This window comes from Symphalangus syndactylus, chromosome 5 (genome assembly GCF_028878055.3).
Source record: "Symphalangus syndactylus isolate Jambi chromosome 5, NHGRI_mSymSyn1-v2.1_pri, whole genome shotgun sequence".
Taxonomy (NCBI): domain Eukaryota; kingdom Metazoa; phylum Chordata; class Mammalia; order Primates; family Hylobatidae; genus Symphalangus; species Symphalangus syndactylus.
This window is the reverse complement of record NC_072427.2, coordinates 100907275-100932105: the sequence shown is the minus strand read 5'-3', so window position 1 is coordinate 100932105 and position 24831 is coordinate 100907275. Positions and strand designations below refer to the sequence as shown.

Sequence of the window (24831 nt, the reverse complement as noted above, 5' to 3'; positions counted from 1 at the left end):
TCCTAACTGTAAAGTTGAGAGTAGTCCTTCAGCTTTGGGATTTTGTGGACGTTCTCAGTGAAACCCAAGCTTGGAACTCTAATAAGTATATTTGAATATTTCTTGGGCCTATAAATGCAGCTTGGAACTAAAGACATCTGGTCTACTATTAAAATCTTCTGAATGGTCTCTGTTCCTCTATTCGTGTTTCCTTTCAATCATTCTCCAATTCCTGCCAAAGAGAATATTCCAAAACAAATCTGTTTATTACTTTCTTAATTAAAAGTCTTCAAAGTCTTCCCCTTGCTAAAGGATAAAATTTTTTTTTAGGATGGCATCCAAGATCTTACTTAACTTGATCCTCTCGACCTTCCATGACTTATCTCTTGATGCGTCTTTCCCATTCTCCCCTCAGTCCCCCACCAATACATACAACTACCCCACAACCCTGTACTTTCCACCCCACCTACCTTATTTATAGATGCTGAATTACAAGTAATTATCTAAATGGACCACACTGCAGGAACTTCTGTAGCCATTTTCCATCATTGTCCTGTTCTTTCATTGTTGTTGCTGTTTCTTTTTTTTTTTTTTTATCTCCCTGATTATTTAAACCATATTTTACAGACAGGTGCATTCTCCACTTGTTACATTTACTGACTCTCATGGTGGTGGAGATGGATTTTTTCCTAGTGTGCCTGTGTGTGGGTGAGTTTTGTTTTATTTGCTTATTTTATTGTGAGATCATTTTCAGCAGGGGTTGATTCGCTTCCCACTCCCAGGTAGTAGAAGTACCAGTTTTGCCAGTTTCCTAGTGGTTTTATGGGTCCTAGACCAGCTCTATGTTAATGTCCCAGCTTGGGATTTTGATAGCATGGGGACAATATAAATTGAAGCCTCACATGCTTGTGTGCCTTAGGTTTGCAATTTCTCGTTTTTTCCCTACTGAGCCGCGGGTAGATGGCAAACTTCCTTGCTACCTCTCTAGGCTTTTGGGTGAAGTATTTCTAATTCCCTTTTAACAGATGGGCCTGGCTGAATGTTGAGGTTTCAGCTCTAGCTCTCCACTTCACATCTCACGTGGGTCAGTGTCCTTACCCTCTTCCTGCCTGGACATTAAAACTCAGCCGTATTGCTAAGCAGGCCTGACAACCCCGTGAGAGACTGCTGCATCAGCTCTATTTACTAGCCTGTATTTAATTTCCCTCTTCCTTGCTTAAACCTATGGGTTTGTTTCTGTTTTCTTTTTTCAAGCTCAACCATTTTTCCTTACGCTGTTTTATCTAGCATGTGGGAGAACTGGTGTCAGTGTAGTCCAATAGGTTGTTGGAGGGCCTCTGTGTTACCTGCTGTGGTTATTCCCACGTCCTCCTTTACATGGAACATTCTGTCATCAAACCAACCCAGACTCCAGGGCAACCTTGCTCTTCATACTCAGCCGAGCATCCCCTTCTCTATTGAACTTTTTTAAACCTTTCTCCAGATTAGAATTAGTCTCTCCCTCACTGGTACTTCCACCACACACTGTTTAGTTTTAAACCATAAGACCCGTGACACTGGTGTGCTTACATTGTGTTCATGAGTCCTTTTTCCTTCTTGAAGATTGTATTTTATCTTTGTGTCCTTAGGGTCCTGCGCTTTGCAGGGTCCATAACAGGCGTTTAATACAAGCCAAATAATGAATGAATGAGTGAATACATAAAATGGGTGGATAATAAGAAATAATGGAATAGTAGGAATAATAGAATTTCATAGTTCCCCTGGGTGAGGCATGGTGGTGTGCACCTGTAGTCCTTGCTATCCAGTAGGCTGAGGCAGGAGGATCACATGAACCCAGGAGTATCAGGCTGGAATAAACTATGATTACGCCACTGCACTCCAGCCTGACAACGAGTGAGACCCTAAAAAAAAAAGAGAGAGAAAAGTTCCTCTCTCTTTCTGTATGCCGTGTTCCTAGGCCACATCTATAAATAAATTAAGAAAGTCAAATTTAAACTATCTTATCCTGATAAGAAGTGAAATGTAAGATGTTTATTGAAACTAGCAGCAATCACATCTAGTGCCCCCCATGTACCAGGCACATTAAATTCACATATCTACTTTTTACAGCAACATTTTGATGTAGGTGCTATGAATATTCTTTTTACACATGAGGGAATTGAGTCACCAAAAGGTTGAATAACTTGACCAAACTCAAAAATGATAGAGCTAGGATTTGAGCTCAGGTAGTCTGGCTCCAGAGTCTGTATTTTTAACCATAATATTAGATAACCTATCAATACTAATGAAGAAGACAGAAGGAAGTTTCTGGGTCCATTTTTTTAAAGCAATTATTTGTGAGTTTAAAGTAAATCATTATTTTCTAATGAATACTCAGGCTCTTCTTAGAACCCTGCCATGTGGGAAGATAAAAGTCTCACTCAGTAAAATACCTCTAAATTTAACTGATAGGTCTAAAAATCCTTCCAGAATTGAATCTAGATCTCAGACGTTGTTATTTAAACACCTTTCTTTCTGTTTCCTTCCTTATTCACAGAAGAAAAAAAAAAAAGAACAAATACAACCACCTCCTGCTGGTCTTCCTAGAAATATAAGTTGAAGCTTTATTAGAAATTATGTGGTATTCATCCCTTTTCCTTAAAATCTGGAAAGCACCACGAATATTTTGAATTTATTTTATTTTATTTTTGAGATGTAATCTCACTCTGTCACCCAGGCTGGAGTGCAGTGGCACAATCTTGGCTCACTGCAATCTCCACCTCTCATGTTCAAGCAATTGTCTCACCTCAGTCTCCCAAGTAGCTAGGACTACAGGCTCCCGCCACCACGCCCAGCTAACTTTTGTATTTTTAGTAGAGGCAAGGTTTCACCATGTTAGTCAGGGCGGTCTTGAACTCCTGACCTCAAGTGATCCACCTGCCTGGGCCTCCCAAAGTTCTGGGATTGCAGGCGTGAGCCACTGGGCCAGGCCATTTTGGATATACTGATACAAAGTCACGCTGCTCATTCATTCTCCTTGTCACCAACCAAGAAGTAAGAATCAAGACATACTGGATGGAGCAAAGCAACAGGCTCCATCTGCCCAGCCATTTTGACTGTCATACCGCCTGCGGGTGGTAACCACAATGCTTATACTTGTGGATGCAGAGGCCCAATAATTCCTGCCTTGCAAATATGATCTCATCTCTTATCAAAGCTCCTTTAATGGAATTTTGTGGAGAAGTGATAACCTTCCCTGAATGTAAGAGTGGGCGAAAGAATCTCAAACCACAAGACGCATTGACCATAAGCAAAATGGGAATGTGTTTTTGGAGCAGCAGAAGCTTTTTACTTAGGATTATTAAAGAATATGCTAAAGAAAGATAAGCAACTTGAGCGGTTACTAAATATACCAAGCATGCATGGGGCTGAGATATGTGGGGTTATGTGCAGCTGAACAAACAAAATGACTATTTTTGTAGGGACCCTGAGTGTGTGGCGCTCTGGGTTTGATGACGCACCTTACTATTTAAGGAATGCTGGAGAATTATCCTATCTGAAGTCCAGAATAGATTTTTCTCTTCAAGAGAAAATTAGTTTTTTAATGTTTGAATGGACTTTGAGTAAAATGTATCTGTCATGAAAATATCTAATAATTTACCATGCCACCAAGATGGCACAGCCCCAGAGCCATGCTGAGATCAGAAGAAAATTGAAATAATTGGTAGAGTACAAAGGGCTTCATTTTAATTTTCCTTTTTGGCAATAAACTGGCTCCATTACAGTGTTAGTGAGTTTCAGAAAATGGATGGTTATTGACATGAGATTACTTGTGAAGCATAGTGTAGATCATTCAGGTAAAAAAGATTGTGTTTTTTTCTTTTTAAGCCCAAAGTACTATATTTAGATCAATATTTAAACACATGATAGAATTTATTAAAATTAGTAGAATTGAAATGTTTGTCATTTAATGAATGATTGGCAACCTTGCTTAAGGTATCTTGGCCATGCGTAGGCTCATAAGCAAGATCCTTAAGGTATTTAAAAGGAAATTAAGCTCTCTGCTCCTCCGGTTTGGCAGCCACATTTTCTCATGCAGTGTCAGCCGTGTCCCTGAGACACCATGGTGGAAGACGCAGGTCAGACTAAACAGATTTGGCCATATTGAGTGCCTGGTCACCAAGGCTGCTTTTAACTTTGGGAAGTAGATATTGTTGTCATCAATGACCCTTTCATTGACCTCAACTACATGCTCTGCATATTCCAGTATGATTCCGTGGCATTGGCAAGGCTGAGAATGGGAAACTTGTCATCAGTGGAAATCCTATCACCATGTTCCTCGAGGAAGATCCCACCAAAAGCAAATGGGGTGATGCCAGTGCTTATTATGTTGGGGAGCCCACTGGCATTTTCACTCCCACTCCCATGGAGAAGGCTGGGGCGTACTGAGAGTAGGGAGTCAAAATGGTCATCATCTCTGCCCTCTCTGTTGATGACCCCATGTTCGTGATGGGGGTGAACCATGAGAAGTTCAAAAACAGCCTCAAGATCATCAGCAATGCCTCCTGTACCACCAACTTCTTCGCCCCCCGGTCAAGGTCATCCATGCCAACTTTGGCATCATGACTCATGACCACAGTCCATGCCATCACTGCCACCTACAAGACCAGGGAATGGCCCCTCTGGGAAACAGTGGTGTGACAGCGGTGGGACTCTCCAGAACATCATCTGTGCATCTACTGGTGCTGCATCTACCAAGCTGAACAGGAAGCTCACCAGCATGTCCTTCTGTATCCCCACCACCAATGTGTCGGTCATGGACTTGACCTGCCATCTGGAGAAACCTGCCAAATATGATGACATGAATAAGGTGGTGATGCAGGCATTGGAGGGCCCCTTCAAGGGCATCTTGGGCTGTACTGAGCACCAGGCTCTCTCCTCCAACTTTAACAGTGACATTTCCTCTTCCACTTTCCATGCTGGATCAGCATTGCCCCCAAAAACCACTTTGTCAAGCTCATATCCTGGTATGACAATGAATTTGGCTATAGCAATAGGGTGATAGGCCTCAAAGGAGTAAGGACCCCAGACCGCTAGACCCAGCGAGAGCACGAGAGGGAAAAGAGGGGCCCTCAGCTGCTGGGGAGTCCATGCCACACCCAGTCCCCCACCACAGTGAGAATCTCCCCTCCTAACTGGTTCCATGGCAAACACCCTGAAGTGGGAGGGGCCTAGGGATCCCCACCTTGTGTACCATCAATAAAGTCTCCTGTACTCAAGAAAAGAAAAGAAATTATACTGAAAGATAGTATTTAATAAAGAGTTCAGATGATTTATGTTCATATGTGAATCAGTATCAGGCAATGGATTTATCATTTTGGAAATTAAGCTCCCTTGTAAAAAATATGAGTTGTTTATGAGTTACTGGCACTTTCTTATAAAGCTCCAGTTGTTGCTTTTCTCAGAGAACTGGGAAGCCCCTTTCAATTTTGTTGTGTTCTGTGAACAGCTTTCCACCCCAAAGACTGGAAAATCTCTTTTCTAACCATCAGAGAAAAATTGAAGCAGAAACAGCGAGAAATACAGGTATTTTGACAAAAGGATTTTCTCACCCCAGTGCTTCCTTACTGCCTGAAATTCTAGTAGTTACAATTCTTCAACAGTCAGATACTTGTCACAATGTGATATGGTTTGGATCTGTGTCCCCACCCAAATCTTATCTTGAATTATAATCTGAATTGTAATTCCCACGTGTTGAAGGAGCAAGCTAATGGGAGATGATTGGATTACAGGGGCAGTTTCCACCATGCTGTACTCATGATAGTGAGTGAGTTCTTAAGAGATCTGATGGTTTTATAAGTAGCAGTTTCCCCTGCGTGCTCTCTCTTTCCTGCCACCATGTAATATATACCTTGCTTCCCCTTCCCCTTCTGGCATGATTGTAAGTTTCCTGAGGCCTTCCCAGCCATGCGGAACTGTGAGTCTGTTCAACCTCTTTTGTTTATAAATTACTCAGTCTTAGGTAGTATCTTTGTAGCACTGTGAGAACGGACTAATATACAATGACTCAGAAAGAAAAAGACATCTTTTGACTTTGGAGGGATATATTTTTAGGGTGAGATGATATAAATGGGGATCTCACGGTATCAGGATAGTTGACCTCAGTTGACCAAAGAGCCTAAGCTGAAAAACAAAAAAAGTAGCTTATTTTTAAAAATAGTTAATGCTATAGAGGAAAGCAGTAGGTAACTTGGAGAAAAGGCAGAGAAAGCACAAACACGGTCAAAATCTGGAGAAGCTCGAACCTCATATGGCAGATAATAATTGTAACACAATTGCTTATTTTATACCCTGAAAATTTTCAGTTCTAAATGAAATCTTGCTGGGTAAGAATATTTTTCAATGACTATTTTAAAGAAAAGCAATCTTGCCCGTTTTGTGGTATATGGTTATAAAACAGTTAGAGCAACAGTTAAGTCATATTGTTAATACTGTGGCATAGAAAATAATCTAATCATGTCCTTTGCCCATTTCTAAATTGGATTAATTTTACTAATATATTTTATTTAACCCAATATATATAAATGTTTCATCATGTAATCAACATAAAATGTTAATGCGATTTTTACCTTTTTATTCATAATGTCTTCAAAATTCAGGATGTATTTTACATTCAGAACGAAACCCAGTTTGAACTGGTCACATTTCAAGTGCTCAGAACACAGATGTAGCTGTCATATTGAATAGCACACTGCAGATAGTTCTCATTTCTAGCTGGGTGTTTGGCTTTGCAGAAGTCTGAGGTCCGTATGGTTTTTTTTCTCCTTGTGGGTGATTAGCATTCTGATACCTGAACAATTATTTTTCATTCTTATAATTCAATAACTTAACGAAGATATATATTAAAGAGGTCCATACTTAATTTTCATGTTCATTCACTGTGCCAATTGAGTTCTCATTTCAGGACTGTTATTTATTTTGTGATATATCTTTGTAATACTTTTCTTATTCCACTGTTGAGTTATTTTTTTCTTCTGAGACATCAATTAACATTTGTTTGGCTCTCTATTTTTGTCCTACATATCTAGTAGTTTCTCTATGATTCTTTAAGCACCTCATGTTTATTTGCATTACTGTAATTATCACACTGTTTTTCTAAATGTAAGTATATTGATTTTGTTTTCTGCTCTTTTGATCTTATTTGTTTTTAACTTGTGTTTTTAGCTTGCTTATTTCTGATGACATTATTTTGGTTCTTATTTTGTTTTCTAAGCATAGTGTTTTCCTGTTTCATTACTATAGCATTCTGTATATTCTAATCTTTTTGCTCTCATTTTGTCAAATTCAAGTGGCTATTGTAAGCTTGTCTATTACTCAAAGCTCTTTTGAAAATGTTCCTTCTTACTGCAATTGAGTCACATAAAAGAATAAACAACAAAAATATAAAAGATAATTTTTTAAAAAAGAAAACTAAAGAAAATGTTCCTTCTGTTTCTTGTTTGCTTTGGTTTTTTCCCCCTTAAGATTAGGTTGTTTATTTGGTATCTAGCTAATGTTGGTCTTGTAAAATAAAGTGGGAAGTGTTTCCTCCTCTTCTAAGGAAGAGCTTTTGTGGGATTTGTGCTATTTCTTTTTTAAACGTTTGGTAAAACTGATTGGTGAAATAATTTGTCCAGGAGATATCTTTTTCAGATGTTTTAAACTATCAATTCAATTTCTTTAATAGTTTTAGGACTATCCAGGTTATCTATTTCATTTTAGGTAAGCTTTGGTATTTATTGATTTTGGAGAAATTGGTCCATTTTATCTCAGTTGTCAAATGTATGTGTATAGAGTTATTTGTAGCCTTTACATATTATCTTTTTTTCACATCTATGGGGTCTGTAGTCATATATTCTCTTTCATTCCTGATCTTGGTAAGTCAAGTCAGTTCCAAATAATAGAAATTTTCAGTTGACAGAATTCCAAGAAAATTAGCTTTTATCTCAAAGTAAAGCAAAATAAGACCTCTAGATCTTGAAATCGATGTATCTCAAATTAATATGTTCAAAATGAATTTCATCATCTGTCTTCCAATTCCTTTTCCTATTACATACCATTCTTTTTCAAATGTCACTTATCCAAGACAAAAACTGGGGTACTTCACTACCCCCTTTCCCTAACCCCCCAACTGGGGCCTTAGTTTTGAAAGTTTGCCTTTTTAATGTCTCTAGGAGGCATTCCATTTTCTCTAGCCTATCTGTACTGCACTTGTTCAGATTCCCTTTACTTCTTTCCAGGATTATTTCAGAAGCCTCTAAATGATTTTTCCGCCTTTGGCTTTAGCTTCCTTCTAAACTATTCTCTATGTTGTAGCCAAGCCATATTTTTAAAGTATGATTCTAGGAATATTATTTTCCCCTCACTATCATGAAAATCCTTTAGAGTTTGCCTTAGTCTTTCAGGCTGCTATAACAAAAATCCATAAACTTAGGTGGCTTATAAACAACAAACATTTGTTTCACACAGTTCTGGAACCTGAGAAGTCCACAATCAAGATGCCAATACATTCAGTGTCTGGGGAGGATCTATTTCTGGTTCATAGAAGACACCCTCTAGCTGTGTTCTCACGTGGTGGAGGGCTCAAGCTAGCTCTCTGAAGCCTCTTTTACAAGGGCACTCATCCAATTAATGAAGTCTCTGCCCTCATGACCTACTCACTCCACAAAAGGTCGCACTTCCTAATATCATCATGTTGGGGGTTAGGATATCACCATATGAATTTTGGGGGACACAGAGCATAGCAGAGGCCCTCTGCAGTGGTTGAGATAGAGAATAAACTCCCAGGCACATTTGCTCTTTCTGTTTTTTTTGTTTCTTTGTTTGTTTGTTTGTGATCAGACCCCTGCCAGTGTCCATTTTCACATGTTGACACTCTCTTGTTTTTGTACTCCAGCCATTGCGTTTATTTCACCAAGCTTTTATTCATCTCTGTGCCTTTGCACAAATTGTTCTTTATGCTTGGGGTACTCTCCCTTGTGACAGCTCCTCTCCTGTCCAAGACATGCTTAAAAGATTCAAGAGTAAGCTCCTTTGGTGGCCTCCCTGACCTTCCTCATCTCAGTCCCCTGTGTACTCTCAAAATATCCTGTATACACTGTTTGATACTTATATTTTACTTGTCTAAGCCTGCTTCAGGCAGATGCTGTATCTTTTTCATATTTATCTTGGTACATAGTAAGTACTCAATAATTATTGAGTGAAGTTCAAATCTTCTGCATTAAGGGATATGATATTCCAACTGGAAAAGTTAACAATTATAATGTGGGAATAATATCTTTAATTAATTTTGTTTGCTTGCATATTTTCATATTGTCCTTATAGTAACTCTGTGAATTAACAAGAATCCTCAATTTAATAGAGAAACAAAGTGAGGCTTGGGAGGGTCGGTAATTTTCCCAAAGTAACTCAGCCAGTAAGTGGCAGAACCAGGAGTCTGGTATGTGGCCTTAACTTAAAGCTGTTTTCTTCCCACTGTAACATCAAGTCCAGGATTGGAGAATAAAGAGTAAGAGAACTTGAAGATATTTTAAATGTGCTCATACCCCCAGTATTAGGTAAATTACTTTTCAGGGTATAAAGGTCTCCTGGATGTGTTGTCAGAGACAGTAGGGAACTGCGGAGATGAAAGAAGCTTGGAAATGTGCAAATATTTAAAAAGTGTATCTGAGAAATCCTTTTCTCAGAATTTTTTATTAGCTAGATCGTTGTTGAACATTTGGAATAGAAGATGGCAATCAATCAGGACTGACATACGTTTCCTTCGAATAGATCAGGTAAGGTAAACTCCGATTTTCTTTCTATTCTAAGTCTCCTAGATTGTATGATAACAATAAAATAGCAGACAAAATGTTCACTTATTTGTTCTAGGACCACCCCTCCCCCCCAGCCAGTTGTCATCACTGGGCCAAAATCCACGTGGAATAAGATAAAATAACCAACAAATTCAAATGAATTAGCAAAGACCAGTCTCAAGACTGTCTACAAAAAGAATGATCAGATCTTAACTCTAAGTGCTCAAAGGCTTCATCTTCCATGACCCAAGGGGGTGGCCTCCATCTCTATTATCATTGTATGGTATCTACTGCATCCTATAATGTACTTATCCTTTCATGCACCCTAAATATTTCCACAATATCCTGGCAGAGTGGAGAGGCATATTGCCTAGAAACATGGGAGTTTTCGAAGGGATAAGGATTTTTTCATTGTCGTGACCTTTTGCACATGATTTGGTGGTGTGTCCCACTATCTGGGCCTTGTGGTTTCCTTACAGACAGTTTCTGCTGTTGTTTTTGTGGTTGGTTCCTCCTTTGGCCTTCTCATCCGTTAGATATCTGTGCAGTTCTTCATTTTTCTTCTTTCTATAAAAGTAACAATAAACAGCACAAATGAACCCCTGGCAACCTTTATTATTGTATTATACCTGAATAAAGCCTATTTTAATAATCTTATGAGTGAGATAAAAGCGTGTGGGATGGCTACATCTGATGCTCCAGATGACTTTTTAAGTAGTTGGACAATCACACAAAAATAGTATAAACCAAGGGAGGTCAACCTTAAAAGAAGTTTCTGTAGTTCTTTGTTCTTGGACTTCTGTGAAAAATGTTATTGGAGACTTGAATACAAACATAAAAGCCACATTTATCAAATTTAAAAATTTATAACGCAAAAAGCTGCCAGCTTAGCCAAAAGAACTCTTTTTGTTTTTTTTTTTTTTTTTGGCTGCTAGTTGAAGACGAAAATTCTAAGTAATCTCACCAGGTTGGACAACTGGCTATGAAATGGCATGAAATATGTAAGTTACTATTGTCAGCTTTACAAGACCAAATCTACAATGATAAGATATAAGCTCTGAAAATCTTTGTGGCAGTAGCTTTTGTAAAAACAAAAATAAGACATAAACAAATAAATTAATTACGAATTTGCTGTGAGACCAAAATACCACATGGCCCCCAAAAGCTGAAACAGTCACTGCAGATATTGAAGATCTGCATTCTAAACCACATGTTTTATCCCCAGTGTTCAGCTCAATGTATTGTGCTTGGTAGAATCTTAATTACTATTTGTTCAGTAACAACTATAATGATCAGGTCTTTGCAGGAGTATTAAATTAAAATTTGTCTGTTACACTTTAATGGTCAGTTGTTAACCTGGAGTGCACACAAATAATGATAGATCAGCAAGGAGGGTCTAAAAACCACATACTAGGAAGTCCAATGGAAGAATTAGGCGTGTACAGAAGAGAAGGTTAGTAAGAGACAGGCTATTTTATTATAGACTGTCTTATTCTGTCCCAAGGGAAGTATTCCGATTGATGTTACAGGGAGGCAGGTTTAAACTCAGTATTAAGAAGAGCTTTCTATAATTAATAAAAGATAATGATATGGACTTGTATTAGTTTGTTATCACACGGCTATAAAGAGCTACCCTAGACTGGGTAATTTATAAAGAAAGGAGTTTTAATTGACTTACAGCTCCATGTAGCTGGGGAGGCCTCAGGAAACATAATCATGGCAGAAGGTAAAGGAGAAGCAAGCACCTTCTTCACAAGGCAGCAGGAGAGAGAGACAACAAGGTGGGAAGTGCCACACTTTAAACCATCAGATCTCGTGAGAACTCACTGTCATGAAAATAGCAGATGGAAACCTGCCCCCATGATCCAACCACTTCCCACCAGCTTCCTCCCCTGACATGTAGGGATTACAATTTCAGATGAGATTTGGGGACGGTGGCACAGAGCCAAACCATATCAGGACTATTGCATGACCATCTATTAGGCATGTTGTAGAGAAAATTTCTATCTATATATTTGGTGTAATGATTTAGCTAGGATCGTCTTTCCAACTCAAAGACTCTATATTGGGTAGTAAGAGCTAGTCTAATTTTTTAAAAAAATAATAAATATCTGGGCTATATGCACTTTTTTCATTATCAACAACACTACTAAAATGTCCTTTCACAGATTAAGCCAAACAATGGGGTTTCTAATTCTTTCTTACTATATTACAGTTTTGTTTTTTACAGTTTGCTAGAGATCACTAGACAGTTACATTATTAATATCCATTATTTTGTCAACATGTAGCTATCTCTGTTGGTTTTTAAAATGCTTGAATATTTTCTGAATTTAGGAAGTGATTTTACAGTATTCTTGAATATTCAGATCATTATGATTATTTATAAAGCCAATCATGTTTTTGTTTCTGTGTATTTTACAATTGTTTTCAATATGTAAGTGAGCACAGAGAATTAAGAAGTTTTTTGGAAAATGCTAGTTTTTATTAGATGGTGCCCAGAATATCTCAATAATGAAAAGTTGAGTATGTTGGAGTTAAACCAATTGCCTGCCCTCAATGCAGCGCTTATTTCAGTTTGCTGACAGCACTAGTCAGCAGTTTGCTGTTCTGATGTTTACTACCGCGTCCCTGACATATTTTACCCTGGAATCCCAGGACTCTGTGTTTTCTGGTTATGCTTGGCCTCTCTGGCTCCTTCACAGCTGCTGCTCCCTCATTCTGATCTTAACTGTGGCCACACCCAAAGGAAGGATTTATAATTCTCTTCTTTGCAATTTTCTGTTTAGAGGTCTCCTCTGCTTCCATGCCTTAAATGGAGAAGCCCCAGTTCTTCACCCGTGGCCCTGCCATGAATCTCCCAACTCTGTATGAAGGCTCTCCATCGAAATTAACAGGTCTAACATCCACATCATCACGTTTCTCCTCACAAGAAGACTTTGGGATCTTCTCTGTTTCTGCTAGTGATTCAACCTTTCTCTCAGTCACTAAAGCTCAGATATATTGTAACCACCCAGTGGGTTCACTTTGCCTGCTGCCTAGACAGAGTCTATCAAGACAGGGGAATTGCAATAGAGAAAGATTAATTTACACAGAGCCGGCTGTGTGGGGGACCAGAGTTTCATTATTACTCAAATCAGTCTCCCTGAGCATTTGGGGATCAGAGTTTTTTTTTTTTTTTTTTTGAGATGGAGTCTCGTTCTGTTGCCAGGCTGGAGTGCAGTGGCACGATCTCAGCTCACTGCAACCTCTGCCTCCCAGGTTCAAGTGATTCTCCTGCCTCAGCCTCTCGAGTAGCTGTGACCACAGGTGCCTGCCACCACACCCAGCTAATTTTTGTATTTCTAGTAGAGACGGGGTTTCACCATGTTATCCAGGATGGTCTCGATCTCTTGACTTTGTGATCTGCCTGTCTTGGCCTCCCAAAGTGCTTGGATTACAGGCGTGAGCTACTGGGCCTGGCCCGGCTTGTTTAAGGATAATTTGGTGGGTGGGGGAAGGCCAGTGAATTGAGAGTGCTGCTTGGTTGGGTCAGAGATGAAATCATGGCAAGTTGAAGCTGTCCTCTTGTGCTGAGTCAATTCCTGGGTGGGGGCCACAAGATCAGGTGAGCCAGTTTATCAGTCTGGGTGGTGCCAGCTGATCCATCAAAATATCTGCAAAATATCTCAAGCACTAATCTTACGAGCAGTTTATGGAGGGTCAGAATCCTGTAGCCTCCAGCTGCGTAAGTCCTAAAACATAATTTCAAATCTTGTGGCTAATTGGTCCTATAAAGGCAGTCTAGTCCCCAGGCAAGAAGGAGGGTTGTTTTGGGAAAGGGCTGTTATGGTCTTTGTTATAAACTATAAACTAAGTTCCTCCCAAAGTTAGTTTGGTCTATGCCCAGGAAGGAACAAGGACAGCTTAAAGGTTAGAAGGAAGATGGAGTTGGTTAGGTCAGATCTCTTTCACTGTCTCAGTCATAATTTTGCAAAGGCAGTTTGAGTATCACAGTTCCTCTTCTCCCTGCTTAGGGAGGCAGTGTCCCATAATTGTTAAGAGCACACCGTCTGACTCAAGCCATCTAGGTTCAAATCCTAGCCCTTCCCTTTGCCAGTTGCCAAACTCGAACAAGTTTTTTAGTCTCTTCAAGCCCCATTTTTCATATCTGCAAAATAGAGATCGTAACAAACTGTAAATGTCGATGATGTCCACAGAGTTGGATCAAGTGTTACGAATCTGACAGCCCAAACCTCCAGACTGGCTGTGCCATTATTTCAGTTATTCTGACATGGCTCTGATGCAATGTGGACGTCAACAAAGCATTAAAAATGACAGATTAGTAAGCAACGTAAGCTTAATAAGAGTTAGTAAGCAACTCCCTAAGGGTGGATTTTTAAATATGCACTAAAGTTGTGGAGAAGTTAGTATACTGTATTAGTTCACTAGGGCTGCCATAATAAAGTGCCAGAAGGATGCTAGGTGACTCAGAAAACAAAAATTTGTTTTCTCACAGTTCTAGAGGCTGCGAATCTAAGATCAATGTGTCAGCAGGTTGACTTCTGAGGCCCCTTTCCCTGGCTTGTAGATCTGTGACTTCAGATTGTCTTCCCTCTGTGTGTCTGTGTCCTAATCTTATAAGGACACCAGTCAGATTACATTAGGACCCATGCCAATAACCTCATTTTACTTTAATTACCTCTTTAAAGGCTTTATGTCTGTTAAAGCAAACTAAATATAGCCTGAGAAGGACTCCCTACTTCTATATTTGAGTCCTTGTGGTTGAACCGTAACCTAACTAAATAGGCGGATAAAATTGAAAACCTAACTTAGTAGTGTGCACCTGTAACAACAGCTAAATCCTGGCCAATTCCAGCAGCCATATTTCAACCATTCATACACTGCTTAGTGTTCAAACTGTGTTCAAATAAGGCAAACGCCAACCTCTAGCCAATCCAGCCGTTTTGTACCTCACTTCCAATTTCTGAACGTCGTTTCTCTTTTATTTGTCTGTAAATCTTCCACCACATGGCTGCGCTGGAGTCTTTGTGAATCTGCTGTGATTCTGGGGGCTGTCTGATTCGCGGAACGTTCATTGCTCAATTAAACTTCTTTAAATTTAAATTGGCTGAAGTTTTTTTTTTTATCATGTCCCAAAACAGGAACATTCTGAGGTACTAGAGGTTTGGAGTTCAACATATACATATGAGGGAGGTTGCAGGAAGACAATTCAGCCCATAGCATATACCTACCTGAGGTCTTAACTGGTAAACAAACAGAAAACCAACCTAGTTATAGTTTTAAATTTGTTTCTATTTTATTTCCCATGAAGTAATCTAAAAGAACCTGGGGAATCCAGGTGCTTTTCAAAGCAGTACTTGTGTGGTGTTTCATCATTACCTCTCCGGGGGAGGGAAAGGAAACTCAGACGGGCCCATTTGGTTTCTAAGATACCAGCTTTCCTCACCTTTCTTGGGGAGAGTGATTTTGAAACTGTGGGCTAGAAAAGACTTTTGGATTATGTGTGAGATATGATCTCTCTCTGGGACTCCTACTATGCTTTGTGATTGTGAAAATAAGTGATTCAAAATCTAAGCTGTTGGAACTCTGAATTATTTTGAGCCATAAGGAAATGTGAATTATGGGGCCTGAGTCACAAGACAGGCAGCTGTAAACTAGGCAGCTGTGAACTTTTTGTAATATTTTTAATGGTCTGAATTGTCTTTTCCCTTACCTACATTATTTTGTAAAATGTCATAAATGGTTGTAGGATGTGCGACAGGTGTAGCTCGCCTGCTTGGTCGCCCCAAAGCTCAAACCCCTAGGAGGAGCACGCAGACAGGCAGGTGCAGAGGCCAGTGCAAGCACTTTTGGGCTCCTGTCCCACGGCAGAGTCTAGGGGTGGGTCTCTGTGACTCTTGAAGCCCATGTAGGCATGTATTACAAAGCTCTTTCAGATTTGCTGTCTGCAGATGGCTTGTGTGTTAATCAGCTTAATGGACCTTCTGCCTTATTGTAAGGGCAGGGGGCCAGCGTGAGAGCTTTCTGTATCCCAAGCTCTTGTCCAGTGTCCTGAAAGAATCAGATCACACATGGGCTTGAAGGATGAGTGCAAGATTTTATTGAGTGGTGGAGGTAGCTCTCGGTGAGATGGATGGGGAGGCAGAAGTGGGGATGGAGTGGGAAGGTGGTCTTTCGCTGGGGTCAGGCATCCAGCGGCCCAACTCTTCTCCAGCCACCCCTGGCTGAGCTCCCCTACGAGTCCAGACATCCTTCCTTTTCTCTCTTTCTCTGCCGCATTGTTCCACTGTCACTGGTCTGCTGGTTCACTGGTCCACTGGTCTGCTAGTCTTGATGTCCAGCTTCTTGTGTATGTGCCCGCTAAGGTCTTGGATTTATATGGTGGCAGGATGGGGGGTGCATGGAGGCCAAAAGGCAAATTTTGGCTGTGAAAACCGAAATGTCTGTCCTCCTTTAGGGCTGCGGGTCTTCAGGCTTGAGGGTGGGCCCTTTGCTGGGGAACCGCCCCCTTCTACCCAGTATTTCCCTGTCTCCTGTCCATATCAGTGAAGGATGCCAGAGGAGAGCCCCTCCCTCTTACTGCTGACTTTCATTATAGATTAACCTCTTTCTTCTCACACAAAAACTTTATGGCCATCTCAGTGCCTCAAGATGGAATGTTAAGCACACTCTTTTAAAATGAAAAGGAAATGAAGAGGAGCGATAAAGAAAAGAAAACAAGCTGCATGGAAAAGAAAAGAAACTAACTGATTAATTTGTTGTAACTCATAAACCGGCCCTGTATTGAAAATGTTGTAATCTTGTTAAATTTCTTTGCTTTTTCCTATATAAAAGAGAATTCAGCTTTTAACTTCAGAGCACTACCCCAATTTCTCTGGGATGGAGCATCCAGAAATGGCCATTCCCAGCTTTTTGCTTGAATAAACTCTCTAAAATTGGAATCTGACCCTTTCAATTATTTCAGGTTGACACGATCAGGAGTTGGCTATAAAGTCACTGCTCTGGCAAAGACTGAATTTCTGTCCTAATATCAATCCAACACCACTGTTGCCCTGATACATACTGCATTATTGTGGAAGGTTTAAAATCAATCTACTTAGTATTTTCCCTTTTGTAGAAGCGGGTTTTAATTATTTCAAGGATCAGGTTTATGGTCTGGGGTGGGGGCTCCAGGGATGTGGGAGGGTGGCGTCACAAGGAATTTTCCTCCAAAATGAGTGTACGCTCAAGTCCTCTCTTGTGTCTGCTTTGCCTTACTTTGCAGAGAAAGAACCCAAGTTGCATGCAACTTCCTATCCAGCTTCTCATTCTCTTTTAATTTTCAAACTAGTTTTCATCCCTATTAATAGCCAGGTCATAGAATCATTTTCAGAAGCATTTCAGGTGCTTCAGGGTATTTGAAACCCTTTAGTTTGCATGGTTAGAGTGTGTCACAGGTTAGTAAACCCTCAAAGCTATGCTGTCATGGTTATTGTGTGGTTTATGCCAAAAGAAGCTGGTCATAGTCTGCCCCAAGTAGCAATAACGGGAACCCTGAGGGGCAGTCGGGAGAAGTGACTAAATCAATCCAGCAAGCTCTAGAGAAGCATTTCACTATTTTGTGAAACTCAAATGCAGCCAAATGCCAGGGGAAAGAACATCTCCCCCTGGGGCTTGACAGTATTTGTAGAATTAAGTGAAGTTGTGTTTCTGGTGGTTGAAAATGTCTGTTTGTGATCTCATGTATTCTGTTTTGCTGAATAGGTACTTTGGATCTGATTTGGGAGGAAATGAAAGTATGACCACTGGCAAGGGTCAGAAAGAGCTACAGGCATTGGCATTTTCTGTCTATTTCTAAGATCTTTTTGTCAATCCAGTGTTTGGAAACAACTTTCAGTCTACCTGCAGACATTTTAAATGAATCCTTTACCTTGTTTCTCATAGGAAAACTTCATTTAGCTGCATCCACTCCAGGCAAGTTTTTTGTTTTCACTACTTGTCGGTGTTTTTTCTTAATCACTTCCCTCATCTTCCTTCCTCTCTGAGCCCCTCCTTTTGAACCTCCACCAGTTCCCCACTCCCAGCCCCTAATGGAGTGTGATGTCTTATACTTACGCTTTATGAAATTCTCATTAGGGAGGATCCTGTCCATTGACAATAATGGTTGACTTGCAGAATTCTCAAATATGAAGTTTCAATGGTTTGTACATCACGTGGTTGATTTTCTTTCCTCCCACATGTGGATAATATCCACACAATAGTATCTCATGCCCCTATTCTTTGTGAAAACATTACATGGAAAAGTCAATGTCTTGGGTGGATCAATTGTCAATAACAACAGTGTTTCAGATTCATAAGCCCTTCCTGTTGTAGTCACACCTTCTCTCTGACTTTAGGGGCTCCTACAAAGTCCTTGTATGGATATCAGAATAGGCTAGTGTAGAGACTTAAGGAAGAGCTCTCAGCATCAGTCAGGAATTCATCAGTCAGGCCCTGAGCCCTGCCTCTGCCGTGCTGTCATTGACTTTGGCCTTAGGTGGGTCATTTTGCATCTCTGGGCCCAGTTTCCCCACCCTTAAAAGAAGAAGACTGGCCTGTCAGGAGTTCTAGCATCCTTGTGATAGGTCATCCTTGTTGGACAATCCTTGTTTTGTTCCCATTAAGCTTTACTTGCCAGTGAGTTCCTTTTCGTCCTTTTGTAGATTCTATAAGACCCAGAGGGTGAGTCTAGCCAAAGAGTGAATCAAACTGGGCTAGCTAAAGAATGAATCCTCTTTGCTCCTAATCTTCTGAAGAATAACACACTCCAGAGGCAGGAGGAACCATCTCTGATTGAGCCAGTGAGCATGTGGCTAGCTGTCCTCATGAGCCCCAGGCCCCACCATCAGAGCTAAGCTTGCCAAGGAATGCGGTGTTCCTTCCGTAGCTCTGCTTCAGATCTGCTTCCCAGCCCTGTCTGTCCTTCTTGGATTAGGCAGCAGCATTCTAGGAACAAATCCCCTTTGCTCAGCCGTGCATCGCTGCCTTCCAACTCATTTTCTGAATCTCACAGTTCTTGTCCTCTCCCTGCTGGTCCTGGCAAGACAGAATTTGTCAGGCCCTGTTGAGTTCCTGTGGCCCGGTGCATGTGGTTAGGACCTAGGTTGCTTTTGGCTTCTCTAGATATTTTTAAGTACTTTTAATTGATTGGAAAAACATGCTAACTTTGAGTTTTAAAGTATTTGTAATTATACCCCCCAAGGCCACTGACTTAGCGGTAGGGTTGTCAAAGAGCCATTAATAAGCAAATTAAAGGAAGAGGTGGAGCCGTAAAAGCAGTTGTAGAACTAGAAGCCAAAAGCAGCACTTTCTGTTTAGTAACTCTAATAGCCCTGACTGTGTGTGGCTATTCCCTGGACTCCTGAGATGGAGGACAAGTGAACTTACTATGTGTTTGAAGAAATGGTTGCAGTGGGGCAAATATAAACCTATGCTGTGCCCCACTCCTTCAAGGCTGATCTATTTCCTGGCCACTTCCAGAATTGTGCAACAGGTGACCTCCAGGATAACTATGGCTTATCTTACAGCAACATAGTTCATCTAGGATAGAAAATTGTACCTTTATCCCTGGTACCTTCTGACTACAGATGACATAGTGCTTGAACCAATCCTATCTAATCTCTTTTAGCTCATTTTTAGAATAAAAGCCAAGCCTCTCATGGATTGGGATGCCCTTAGAGGTAGAATGCTTATTTCATATGCAGTCGTGTTACTGCTTCGTGGTGTCATATATATTAGTCAGTTTCACTGCAATAATATACAGTCTCCAAATCTCAGGGGCTCACGCCAACAAATTTTCATTTCCCACTTGCATTACATAGTGATGGTCGTGCATTGATTGCTACAATTCTGCTCCCAGTGTCTTCTGTTTCCTGGAATCAGAAACGTAGCCATGCATAGTTGGGACTTGCTATTTTTGTTTCCTAACTACATTTTTGTACCCAGTAGCTGTCTGCACTCCTTCCCCTTCCCTGTCCTCTTCCCAGCCTCTAGTAACCATCATTTTACTCTTTACCTCCATGAGTTTAATTGTTTTGATTCCTAAGTCTCACATATGAGTGAGAACCTGCAAAATTTATCTTTCTGTGCCTGGCTTTGGGACTGCTGTTTTTGTGGCAGAGAGAAAAAAGAATTGGCTGGAAAATGTCATGCTTCAAAGTGTTTGCTCGAACTGGCTCACTGTCACCTCTGCTTACATTTCGTTGGCCCAGACACATCATGTTGCCAAGCCTGAAAACATGGCAGAGAAATATTCTCCACGTACAGAGAGGCACCGCAAGTCATTCGGAAATGGGTTGGATGTATAATCACTTACAGGAAAGAAAGCCAATATGGGGAATAATGGTCCCATCGATCATCAGGTTCACATGCTAGACAGGTAACTTCCTGAGAAAGGCCATGCTCTGGACAGAAGCCTCTGATCCATAAATCTATCTTTCCTATCCTTGAGTGCTGTTACATAAGGAAGACAGGGGAGAATAGCTCTTTGATTTTTATATTTGGGAAGGCCTGTGCCAAGATTCCTTTTATGAGATGGGATCTGTTTTTGTTCTAACACCCTTGAGGTTCACTTATTCCTGCCTTAGACGGTGTCTCCTCTTCTGCAAATTGCTCGATTTGTTTGGCTTCATCTTTTGATTGCAGTTGATGGCTTTGGCGTTAATAAATGTTTTGCTCTTCTTTCAGCTGACTCTCTAATGTGCTCTTGCAGATGCAAAATCACTGTGGTTTGGCATCAGACCAGAAGATGTAGGAATCAGCATCAGCAGAGTTGTGGGCTTCTTGGTCCCAGGCAGATTCAAGAAGTAGATTACAGGAGAAGAGCTAGACATGGGAATAAATGCATCTATTTCCTTGTTTTAAGAGGGACTATAAAAGTTAACATTTTTTTCTTCACTTTCCACACGTGAATCTTTTTTGGACCATTTTGCTGTTTTAGCAGTGTCTTTCTCATGGAACATATAGCTTAGATGGTAAAATTATTTTTCTTGACTTTTAGACTTCCTGGAAAGTCAAAGAGGATGGGTGTTTCTGATCTGTGACAACAATGAATTTTTTATAATAACTTGAAATAGGAAAAAAAAATCTGATTGCAGTATATAATAATTAGAAAATTACCTCCTCTTTGCAGAAATCAAAATTACTTACAGCATATGTAAAACAGTCTTTGCTAATAAAGTAATACAAACCCTCCAGTAATTATTTTTTTATTGGCTTGTTTGTAAAAGAATAGATATTTATAACACATAATGTCATTAATTTTTTTTCCATATCTACATGGTTATTGGCACCCAAAGCAGTGGTCTTTTATTGGAAAAAGAATTGCATGGTAACATCTGCTTAAACCCCTTCCCTTCACCATCTGGTTTTGCATTTGTCAGTTTCCTTGTCTGATCTCCTACAAGGACTTGAGATTTGAGAGAAGTTCAATTTCCAGCCATTTTCTGTTCCCTCTCTCCACATTTTGCACAATGTCTTTTGTGGCAGTTTTTGGTTTTGTTTTTGTTTTTTGTTTTTTTTTTTTTTTTGAGGCGGAGTCTCCCTCTGTCGCCCAGGCTGGAGTGCGGTGGTGCAATCTCGGCTTACTGCAAACTTTGCTTCCTGGATTCAAGCAATTCTCCTGCCTCAGCCTCCCAAGTAGCTGGGATTACAGGCACCTGTCACCACCCCTGGCTAATTTTCATATTTTTAGTAGAGACGAGGTTTCGCCATGTTGGCCAGGCTTGTTTCAAACTCCTGACCTCAAGCGATCTGCCTGCCTTGGCCTCCCAAAGTGATGAGATTACAGGTGTGAACCTCTGCCCCCGGCCTTTTGTGGCATTTGTATTGAATGGAATGAATAAGTAAGCCAATGAATGAGAAAAATACAGTCTTGTTCCAGAAAAGAAAAGAACAACAAATGCAGACCAGGCAATAGATAGGGGAATGCCTGCCTGCCCCAGTTTCCCAACGTTCTTTCCTTGGCTTTTCTGCCTTCCATGCTGAGTTACCTCACGGACCTGCAGGTACTGTGCCAGGACTTCTGGTGTTTGCTTTTCTCTTCCAACTCCAAACAATGACAACATCACGTTTTTTACTCCATGTTAGCACTCTTAGAACCCAATATTTTAAAAATTGACTAAAATTCTAAGAGAAAATGTAAAAAGAAAAAAAATTACAGCTCCCATTCAGAAGATGAAAAATAACAGCCTACCACTAATTGACATTTTTCTGTACGCCAGACACTGTGCAAAGGCTTCTATAGACATGGGAAGAGGGATTAGTCTCTCCATTTTGGAGGTGTGGAGCTGACATGGTTTGACTGTGTCCCCACCCAAATCTCGTCTTGAATTGTAGCTTCCATAATTCCCACGTGTTATGGGAGGGACCCGGTGGAAGTTAATTGAATCATGGGGGTGATTTCCCTTATACTGTTCTCATGGTAGTGAATAAGTCTCATGTGATCTGATGGTTTTATAAGGGGAAACCCCTTTTGCTTGGCTCTCATTCTCTCCTGCCTGCTGCCATGTAAGACGTGCCTTTTGCCTTCCGCCATGATTATGAGGCCTCCCCAGCTGCATGGAACTGTGAGTCCATTAGACCTCTTTTTTTTTTTTTTTTTTTTTTTTTAATAAATCAACTGGTCTTGGGTATGTCTATCAGCAGGATGAAAATGGACTAATACAGGAGCTGAGGCCTGGAAAGAGTTTTCCTTGTCCTGTGTCCCACTGCTGGTCAGTGGTGAAGCTTGGGATGAGAACAATGGTTATTTCATTCTACAACCCATACTTTGAAAAGCAGGCATTGCTAAGTAAAATAATTCTAGTTTATGCAGTGAAGAGATTGAGTTAGCATAAAATTCCTTCTTCTGAAGACTCAGTGAGCTGCCTTGCAGCCGTTGCTGAGTAGGCCTTTCACAGTCAGGTTGCCTGGATTTTCTGCCCATGCCTCTGGCAGTAGCTCTTCTCCCAGCCACAGGCTACTTGTTTTCAAAACAAACACAGACTTTTCTTTATAAGTTTTTTCTGGTGCTCACCCCTCTCATCCCCTATACCCCTCTCCAACCTAGGCTCTTCCAAAAAGTACATCAGGCAGGTGAAGTTTACACCTCTAGTTTCAGAGAAGTGGTTATTGGTACCATAAAAACCCAAAGTGTGGCCAGGCACGGTGGCTCACGCCTGTAATCCCAGCACTTTGGGAGGTTGAGGTGGGCGGGTCACTTGAGGTCAAGAGTTCGACACTAGCCTGGCAAACATGGTGAAACCCCATCTCTACTAAAAATACAAAAATTAGCTGGGCATGGTGGCGGGTGCCTGTAATCTCAGCTACTCAGGAGGCTGACGCAGGAGAATCATTTGAACCCAGGAGGCAGAGGTTGCAGTGAGCCGAGATGGTGCCATTGCACTCCAACCTGGGCAGCAAGAGCGAAGCTCCATCTCAGAAAACAAACAAACAAAAAACCCAAAGATTGGCTGGTCTGCCTCATCTTATTTCCCAATATTTTCCACTTAGTTTCCCTATGAATCTCTTAGATCCTTTAGTGTCTTACTTCTACCCCCCCAACAAAAGGAGTAGTGTCTTAGAATTAGGGTTTTACAATATAAATATACATGTACAGTAACACACTTATAATGAGGATGTTTTTCTCTAAAAAGAACTATGCTAACATACTTTATATAATTGCAATAAATTTGTTTTTCACTGTTTATAACTTCTTAAAAAATACACTGGGCATGAGAAGACCTATCCAAAAGCAGGAAAACCTTATTTTAAGTGCTGCAATTGTGTCAGTTATGTCATGAAATCATAAATGGTGGCTATCTGTCAAAATGTGCTATATTTCCTTAGACATAAGGAAGACAATGAATTTTCAAGATAACTCACTGATGTGTCTTTGTTAAGCTGACATAGTTGGAAGAATTCCCAAATAATTTTCATGGTCAGAGAGATTCTCATTATGCGAGCTACCCCTGAGCAAGAGGCACTGGGGACTTTGCCCAACCAGTAATATTCAGATGAGTTGCTGATTGTTTAAGTAGCTAAATCATGTTAATCCTCTTTCCATGTATGGCAGCATTTATTTAAATTTATTTATTGAATGCTTTCTATGTGCCAGGCCCATTTCCAAGTACTAGAAATTCCTGGTGAACAAATCCTACACATATTACTACCCTTAGGGAGCTTACACTCCAGCATTAGGCATCAAAACAACACATTCTGGCAAATGAAGCTGGTAATTTTTAAGGATTAAGTAGCTCAGAGTTATCAGAGTGTTGACCGGGTGTGGTGGCTCATGCCTGTAATCCCAACACTTTGGGAGGCTGAGGTGGGCAGATCAACTGAGGTCTGGAGTTTGATACAAGCCTGGCCAACATGGTGAAACCCGGTCTCTATTAAAAATACAAATATTAGCTGGGCGTGGTAGCAGGCACCTGTAATCCCAGCTACTTGGGAGGTTAAGGCAGGAGAATGGCTTGAATCCGGGAGGCAGAGGTTGCAGTGAGCTGAGATCTAGCCCTTGCTCTCCAGCCTGGGCAATAAGAGTGAAACTCTGTTTCAAAAAAAAAAAGTTATCAGAGTGTAGATTTATGTGTTAAGCATCTTTCAAAAGGCCTTACACAGTTACAGTTTACATTATTAATGTATTACATTTCTTGGCAAATAATTTATTGCTGTTTGTCTTCCAGTCCCCATTCTATAAGATATATATGCAAAGTCAGGAAACAAAATAAACTTTTCTTAAAACAGTATGTTAGTTATCTTCAAATAATATGCTTTCAGGTGAAGTGGATTTGCTCTAGATTTAAAATAATGGGCCTAATTGCTGATCTAGACAAAAATAACTTATAAAACATATTGACTATCCAAAAATTCTGGCAGCATAGGAAGCTTACTATATTCATTATACTTTTGAAGCGGACTGGAAGTTGAAGAAATGCAGATTATGTTGTTTGAAAATTATCTGAGTCCATTTGTGTTGCTATAAAGGAATATCTGTGACTGGGTAATTTATAAAGAAAAGAGGTTTATTTGGCTCACACT

General features: G+C 40.4%; 1 long non-coding RNA gene and 1 pseudogene across 1 annotated transcript in view; both read left to right on the top strand.

Moving 5' to 3' along the window:
* The window catches only part of LOC134736839 (uncharacterized), a 95305-nt gene that overhangs the window by 24855 nt on the left and 45619 nt on the right, over positions 1–24831 (top strand). The window lies entirely within an intron of this gene.
* LOC129481611 (glyceraldehyde-3-phosphate dehydrogenase-like) lies at positions 4082–5055 on the top strand (annotated as a pseudogene).